The sequence below is a fragment of the Triturus cristatus genome, chromosome 9 (assembly GCF_964204655.1).
Source record: "Triturus cristatus chromosome 9, aTriCri1.1, whole genome shotgun sequence".
In the NCBI taxonomy this organism is placed as follows: domain Eukaryota; kingdom Metazoa; phylum Chordata; class Amphibia; order Caudata; family Salamandridae; genus Triturus; species Triturus cristatus.
This window is the reverse complement of record NC_140592.1, coordinates 1,185,707,942-1,185,715,358: the sequence shown is the minus strand read 5'-3', so window position 1 is coordinate 1,185,715,358 and position 7,417 is coordinate 1,185,707,942.

Here is a 7,417-nt window from a genome sequence, read left to right as displayed (position 1 = left end):
GTATGCCCCGGGATGAACTGGACAATCTGAATGTAAATGATATACCCATAACCATAACAGCCCTTATGACGCTAGCTGGAGAAGAGAATATAAATATGGAAAATATGGAAAACGAGAATTATTCTGAAAATTTGGAAAATTCAAATAGCAACAATACTGAGGAAGTATCAATATTCAATGAACAAACAGAAGCGCTGTCATTGGGCATGCAAAGAGACGATCAAACCCCATTCAGATTACCGTCCAGATTTGTACCACAAATGCAAAGAGATAATTTGGACATTTTTAGTGACAATGTAACTAAAGATTTGAAATGATTGTATTATGACTTAAATCAGAAGAAAAAAAGAGTGAGTCTTAGAAAAGCTCAAATACATAAAACTGTGGTCAAACTACAAAAAGAAGACGGAATTTTGATAAAACCCTCTGACAAGGGGGTAATGTTGTTTTATGGGGACGTGAACTATATAAAAAAGAAGCATTGAGCCAATTGAACAATCCAGAATGTTATTGAAGGATTAGTATGAAGGAATATGAAGATACAAAGGACTTCTTTTTTTAAAAAACTTGAGGTATGGAAACAAGAGGATTTATTAAGGTGGGATGAATTTAAATTCATCAAGAAAGAGAAATCAGTAATACCAGTATTTTATATGCTCCCAAAGGTGCATAAAAATATCACTACACCTCCAGGAAGACCTATAATTTCTTCATGTGGCAGTTTGTTTGAAAATGCATCAAGATATATTCATTACTTTCTTAATCCTATTGTAAGAACATTGACTTCACACATTAAAGATTCGACTGACTTTCTTAAATGTATTTTTGATATTCATTGGGATGCTACTACTACGTTTTTAATAACCTTGGATATCTCAACATTGTAAACAAGCATACGGCATGTAGATGGCCTTAGAGCAACAGAGTATTTTTTTAATAGGAGACCATTAAGGTTTTTGAAACATAACCGTATGCTCTTAGAGTTACTGGAACTGTGCCTAACGAAGAATATTTTTTTGTTCAGTGAGGAACTCTTTCTACAAGAGCAGGGAACGGCGATGGGCACCTGCTTCACCCCCAGTTATGCCAACTTACATCTATGCTGGTGGGAGGAGCAGGTGCTCAGGGGGCCACCCCTAGAACAGTGGTCTAATAATATCTTACTCTGGGTAAGATTCATAGATGATGTTTTCGTGCTATGGCAGGGCACGGAAACAGATATAGAACAATTCATCATGGATCTGAACCAAAACTCCTTGAATTTGAAATTTGTGGGACAATGTAGTAAAACTACCATAGATTTCTTAGATATCAGAATTCAATCAGTGGGGGATAAATTAGAGACCACGATATTCAGAAAGGCTACAGCAGGGAATACTATTCTCCATGCAGATAGTGCCCATCCACTGCCATTGATACGTAGTATTCCCTTTGGGGAACTCTACAGGGCTAGAAGGGCATGCAGTAGCCAGGATGAGTATTTAAAAATCGAGAAGGAGATGACTGATAGATTCAGAGAAAGAGGATATTCTTCACAAGTAATAAAAGGCGCAGCTATAAAAGCTAGAAAATGTGACAGACAGAAAGCACTCTTCGAACCATCACAAAGTCAGAAAAAGAAGGATGATTCAAAAGTAGAGAATCCCAGGTTTATTATGACATTTAACACCAACCACAAAGAAATTAGAGCAATTTTAAAAAAACATTGGTATCTGGTTCGAGCGGATCCCTCAATAGGTTTGAAAATGAATAGACAACCGAACATTACTTACAGGAAATCAAAATCCCTGAAAGATCTTATTGTAAGTAGGTGAGTTTCAAGATAGAAAAAGGGGAGCTATGAACTGGCTCCAACCGAAGGCAGGTGTTAAAAATGTTTTAAATGCAAAGCATGCCAACATGGTTTGAATGGTACGAATTTTAGAACATTTTTAAATAAAACTATTTTTATTAAAAGCTTTTTAACCTGCAGATCGGATTTTGTTGTCTATTTATTACAATGTAGCTGCCCGAAAGTATATATAGGAACTACTACTCTACCTGTATATAAGAGAATTCTCCAACACAGAAGAGCAATTTTAAATACAGACAGAACATACCCAGTCGCAAGACATTTTGAAAAATGTCATCAAAGCAATCCCTTGAGTCTCCAATATAGTTGTATAGCTGAGATCCCCTGTAAAAAAAGAGGAGGGGACAGGGAGAAGGAACTCAGGAAATTGGAAACTTATTATATCTTAGAGTTTAATAGTAAAGAACCTCATGGACTTAAAGTCGATGAGGATCTTTATACCTGCTTGCACTAAGATAACGAAATCAGGGTTGCTGAGGGTAAAAGCTGCACAGAAATGAGATCTTTTTGCATTTTTTCTTTTTTAAATGAGAGGACTATACAACGAGTGAAGAAAGGACATAGAGGTGATGGTTCTCTTCTGTATATGAAAAGTGGCTAAAAATTTTTTAACATTGAAACTGTAATATTTGTTATTTAAAAAAACAAAAGTTTTTTAGATATTTAAATATGTAATGCGATTTTAATTATATATTTTTGGGATAAAGTGTTTTAAGAAGTGTATGAAATATGTTAATTTATGGTTTGTAAAGCACTTGCACTTTAAGAAAAACTTGGAGATTTTGAAAATTAACAATACTCTGTGAGGCACTGACACTTTCAATGATCAATTTGCACAACGCACTAGCACTTTGAGGTTGTATACGGGATTAAGGAACAATACCATCTTTTATTCCTGCGATATTTATAAAATGAAGGAATATCCAGAATATAAATAGAATAGGTACATGTATATAAATGTTTTTTGTGGTAGATGATGATAAGTAAAAAATGGTAGAGACACCAATAACTTTTATCTTATGATATAAACTGGACTAGAAATGCAAGTGGTAAAATACCTCTGTGAAGTATATATATGTCCAGAAAGATGAAAGTGAAATGTAGTAGCAACACATGTGAATATAAAAGATTTTGTGGAGTTATCTCTTTAAGGTAGTTGATATAAACTGGATTTTTCCTAATAAAATGTCATTTACCGATGCATGTACCATGTCCATTCAAAGATGGCCACCACTCTCGACTACAAGGAGTGTGTGGGCATATGTATGGAAACGTTAATAGTCCTTCTTCATTGTTGTTACTCTTTGATAGAGTATTTTAAGCAAAGGTGATGGCGTTTTTAACATCGTGAACAAGACAGCTGCGACTGCCGAAACGCGTAGATGTTTTTCATCTAAATAAAGATCTGAATGATGTAATCCCCCTGGAGTGCTGGACGGTTATTTCCTACCAAGGAGGAGAATCTTATTTTTGAATATATATATATATATATATATATATATATATATATATATATTTACCCATGTGAACAAGGTAGGTGTGCCGAAACGCGCCAAGCTAAAGGATCAATAAACCTACAAGCTGAATGGCAAAAGCTAACTCCTGTGTCGGTGTCCGATTTTGAATATAAGTCGGGAGTGGTTGGAATATATATATATATATATTCAGTGAAAAAACCATAGGTTTCACACATGTTATAGTTAGCTGGAGATTTCACTCGTAAAAAACCAATGAAATTCCCCCGTTATAGTTAGTGCAGGCAACTATAACTCACGTGACCGCAATCCTCTGCTGATGACATATGTGTCTTTATGAAAAAAAAATATTTGTAATATATGTATAGCTAAAAATTTATGGAAGAAGACATGGGCAAATAAGTGTCTAAATACAGTATTAGCATCAGCAGAAGATTGCGGTCACGTGAGTTATAGTTGCCTGCACTAACTATAACGGGGGAATTTCATTGGTTTTTTACGAGTGAAATGTCCAGCTAACTATAACATGTGTGAAACCTATGGTTTTTTCACTGAATTTGCAAGGTTTTTTAAATGCTAATTCCTAACTATAACGTGTGTGAAACCTATGGTTTTTTCAGTGAATTTGTACGGTTTTTTAAATGCTAAGTTACTTTATGCCATTTGTGGCGTGCGCGCCCACTTAACGCAGTTCGTTCCGTGCGCGCACGGTGCGCTTCGCCTGGCAAGTTTCTTGTCAACCTACTAGAGGCAGATACAATGTTAGGAACGTGATGGGAGGTACCCACGATGGGTTATAAAAACACTGGACTTAAACTACCAGAATGAACTATGAACACGTCCACATTGGCAGAAATTTAAATCATGCTGCGAGTGCAGCATCACTTTTCGCCTTCCCAGTTTCCATTTTGCCCAGCCAGTGAGAAAGGGATTTGTTTCCTGAAACGCGTATGGCAAACGAGGCACACTGACACTTGAACTGTTGTGTTTGTATTCTGCAGGCTGCCAATAAAGGAGGAAACAACACGCTGCGCGTCATTTGAGATGTATCAGTGATGTCACTGACCATGTCATGAGTTATGTAATATGTGACTGTTAGAACTGGCGATTTCTGGTTGGCTAGGGCTTGCGCCAAAGCCAGGCAGAAACCACCACTCTAGTCAGGGCAAGGAAGTTACACGCCAAAGATAACCCCTGCTCACCCCCTTGGTAGCTTGGCACGAGCAGTCAGGCTTATCTCTGAGGCGATGTGTAAAGCGTTTGCGCGCGCACCCAGTAACAACACCCAAGGCCCACCACAAAAGAAACTCCACACAAGGTATTATATAAAGATAACCTTTGTATTATACCAAAAACACATTAGATAAGAACACACACTTTACAATGTGCCAACAGGCACGGGCAGAGTTTACAAGGGATTATATGTACAGGGGACAGGGCCACATGGACCACTGTCAGGAATTAGCACTTTTTGGAAATAGCACTTAGAACATAGGAATAAAATGACTGTAGCACAAAATAACATATATAGCACACAACCAGTACTTACTGGTATCAGGTAAGTACCACCTACGCAACCCTAACCACCTTAGGAGCCTATCGCGCAGGGGAATCAGAACCTCCCTAGTACCACCGGTACCAGGGGAACACAACCACCTAAGTATCACAATACCTGTAGGGGTCAACGCACATTACACATGATGCCTAAGACATTCAGAGGTGTAGGGAAGGAAAACACGTGATGCATAAAATACATTCAGCGGTGTAAAGCAAGGCACATGACGCATAAAAATACATTCAGAGGTGCAGGAAAGGAACAATAGCGCAAGAACTCACATAAGCCACCACCTGTGGCAGTCCCTAGGCCAACTGGCCTTGTCGGGGCTAGGACGCCCTGTCCCAGTAAGGCTGCGCCAGCTGCACAAGCCAAAAGCGTAAAGATCCCCAACCTAAACGTGGCAGCTGCCCACTAAGTGCTGGGCAGCTGGAGGAATGAGTGTGGGCACCACTGTGCCCTCCTACACAAATCTGCCGCTCTCGTGGAGCCTCTCCTGGCTCTCCTCGCAAAATGCCCCCTAGAGCCTTCGTGGCTCAACGTTACTGTGGGGCAAGGGGGGAGCGGCCCACTGCCATCTGGGGCCACTCAGTCGCTTTAGAAATGCCCCTGGAACGTCGGAGCGTACTCGCGCTCTGTCACTCAAGAAATGCCCCCTTAATTACAGTGGCCCGCTACGGCGGCGCCGCTGCCAACACTGGGCCCCTCCTTGGAGCCTCAACCTGCTCTGAGCAAATATTTGCCCCGTCGTTGGAGCCACGGGGCTCTGAATACCAGGATGCACCCCCTCTCGTTGGAGCCACACGGGGCTCGATAACACACAGTGCGGTCCCGTTGTTTGGAGCGCACTAGCGCTCCCAGCAAGCACACAAGGCCCCCCAACAGTTGGATTGGAGCCCCACTCACCGGGAGTCCTGCAGGGGTGTCTCGCTCATCGAGGCCGCAGCACGCTCAGGGCTCTCGTCTTCGGAGCGCACTCACGCGCTGAGCCAGCACGCACACGGAGTCCCCCCCCAGCCCTTCCGCACTCACCGGGCTGTTGCTCGAGGGACTCCCGTGTCGCCTCCTCTCTCTCTTTGCTCCGGGAAGCGCGGGGTAGGCTCCCGTCCACTCCCAACAGCCAGCACACAGCTTCGAGGTCCCGCCCACCACCAGGCGTGACTTCTTTCCGGTTCCGGGTCGCCGCAGGCAGCGTGGCGGCCCAGGGCTCTTCTCGGCGGCAGTACGGGGTAGGCTCCCGCAACTTAAACAGGCAATAAGCGGGGTGGGCACCCGCCAGCACACCCCAATGCGGGGTGGGCACCCGCGGTCGGTCTCACGGCCAAAGGCACGCAAATAAGCGGGGTAGGCACCCGCTATGGCGATAACAATGCCGGGTGGGCACCGGCTTCCAGAAATACGGCGCTCCTAGCGCTATCAAGGTAGAAGCGCTCCCAGCGCTATAAAGCCAAAAATAGGTCCAGCAATAAAGTCTTCCAAGAGCAGGGGGGCAAGACTGGGCCCAGGGGCCAGCTCACAGGGCCTTCCAGCAGGGAGGCAGTACCCAGTGGCGGTCTCTCCTGGCGCCCAGCAGCAGCAGGCCCCCCTCAGATTAAGATCCTGGAAGAGAACAAATTGTAAGGGGACACAGCCCCTTTTTATACAGTGAAACCCTTTGTCTCAAGGTGCAGGGAAGGGGCGAACCAGTTACAACTGGTTCCTGAGCACTTTGGTTTGCTCAGCCCCTCTCCCTATTCAGTGGACAGGCCAGGGTCATCAGTCGCAACACAGGGGGCGGAGCCAGCATTGTGTGGGGAAAGCCCTGCCCTATTCAGGTCCAAGGTGCACTCCTCCCCAGCCATCAGCATGCTAATCTCCCTATTCACCACTGGGGGACTCCTCCTGACTCTGGGGATTTCCCTAGCCCGTCACATGACCTCAGCCAGCCAATCACCAGACAAGCCACACATTTCACACTGCACACAGAAGTGCCCACTTCTAGAAGTGGCACTTCCACACTAGGTACATGCACGCCGCACACATCATTGCGAAGCATTCGGTCACACGAGTCCGCACATACCAAACTCGAGCCTGCACTCCCCACGCATCAGGAACTACCAAGGACACATACATTCCCCCATGCATTCCTATGGGAGGGCAGGCCAACCTCACTACACGCATGCACTTTACCCTGGGACACAGTGGTAAAGTGCGCAGAAGTCAAAAAATCACTAAACCAAGTCACCAACAAAAAGCAAAAAGTTTCGGGGTGAACCTGCCAGAAGGGCCGGGTCCAACAGTGACGTCATCACCAGTGCATTGCGGGCGTGCGAGTTATAGTTAGCTCATCTAACTATAACAGGCACATTTTTCTGGTTATTTATGAGTCAAATGTCCAACTAACTATAACGTCCCTGAAACCTATGGTTTTTTTCAGTGAATATATATATATATGTATAAATATATATATATATTGTTCTTGCATACATATTACACTGATACTATTGTACAATTGAAGGGCTTAGAGGTTTAGGTTAATCACAGTGTTACGTGCTA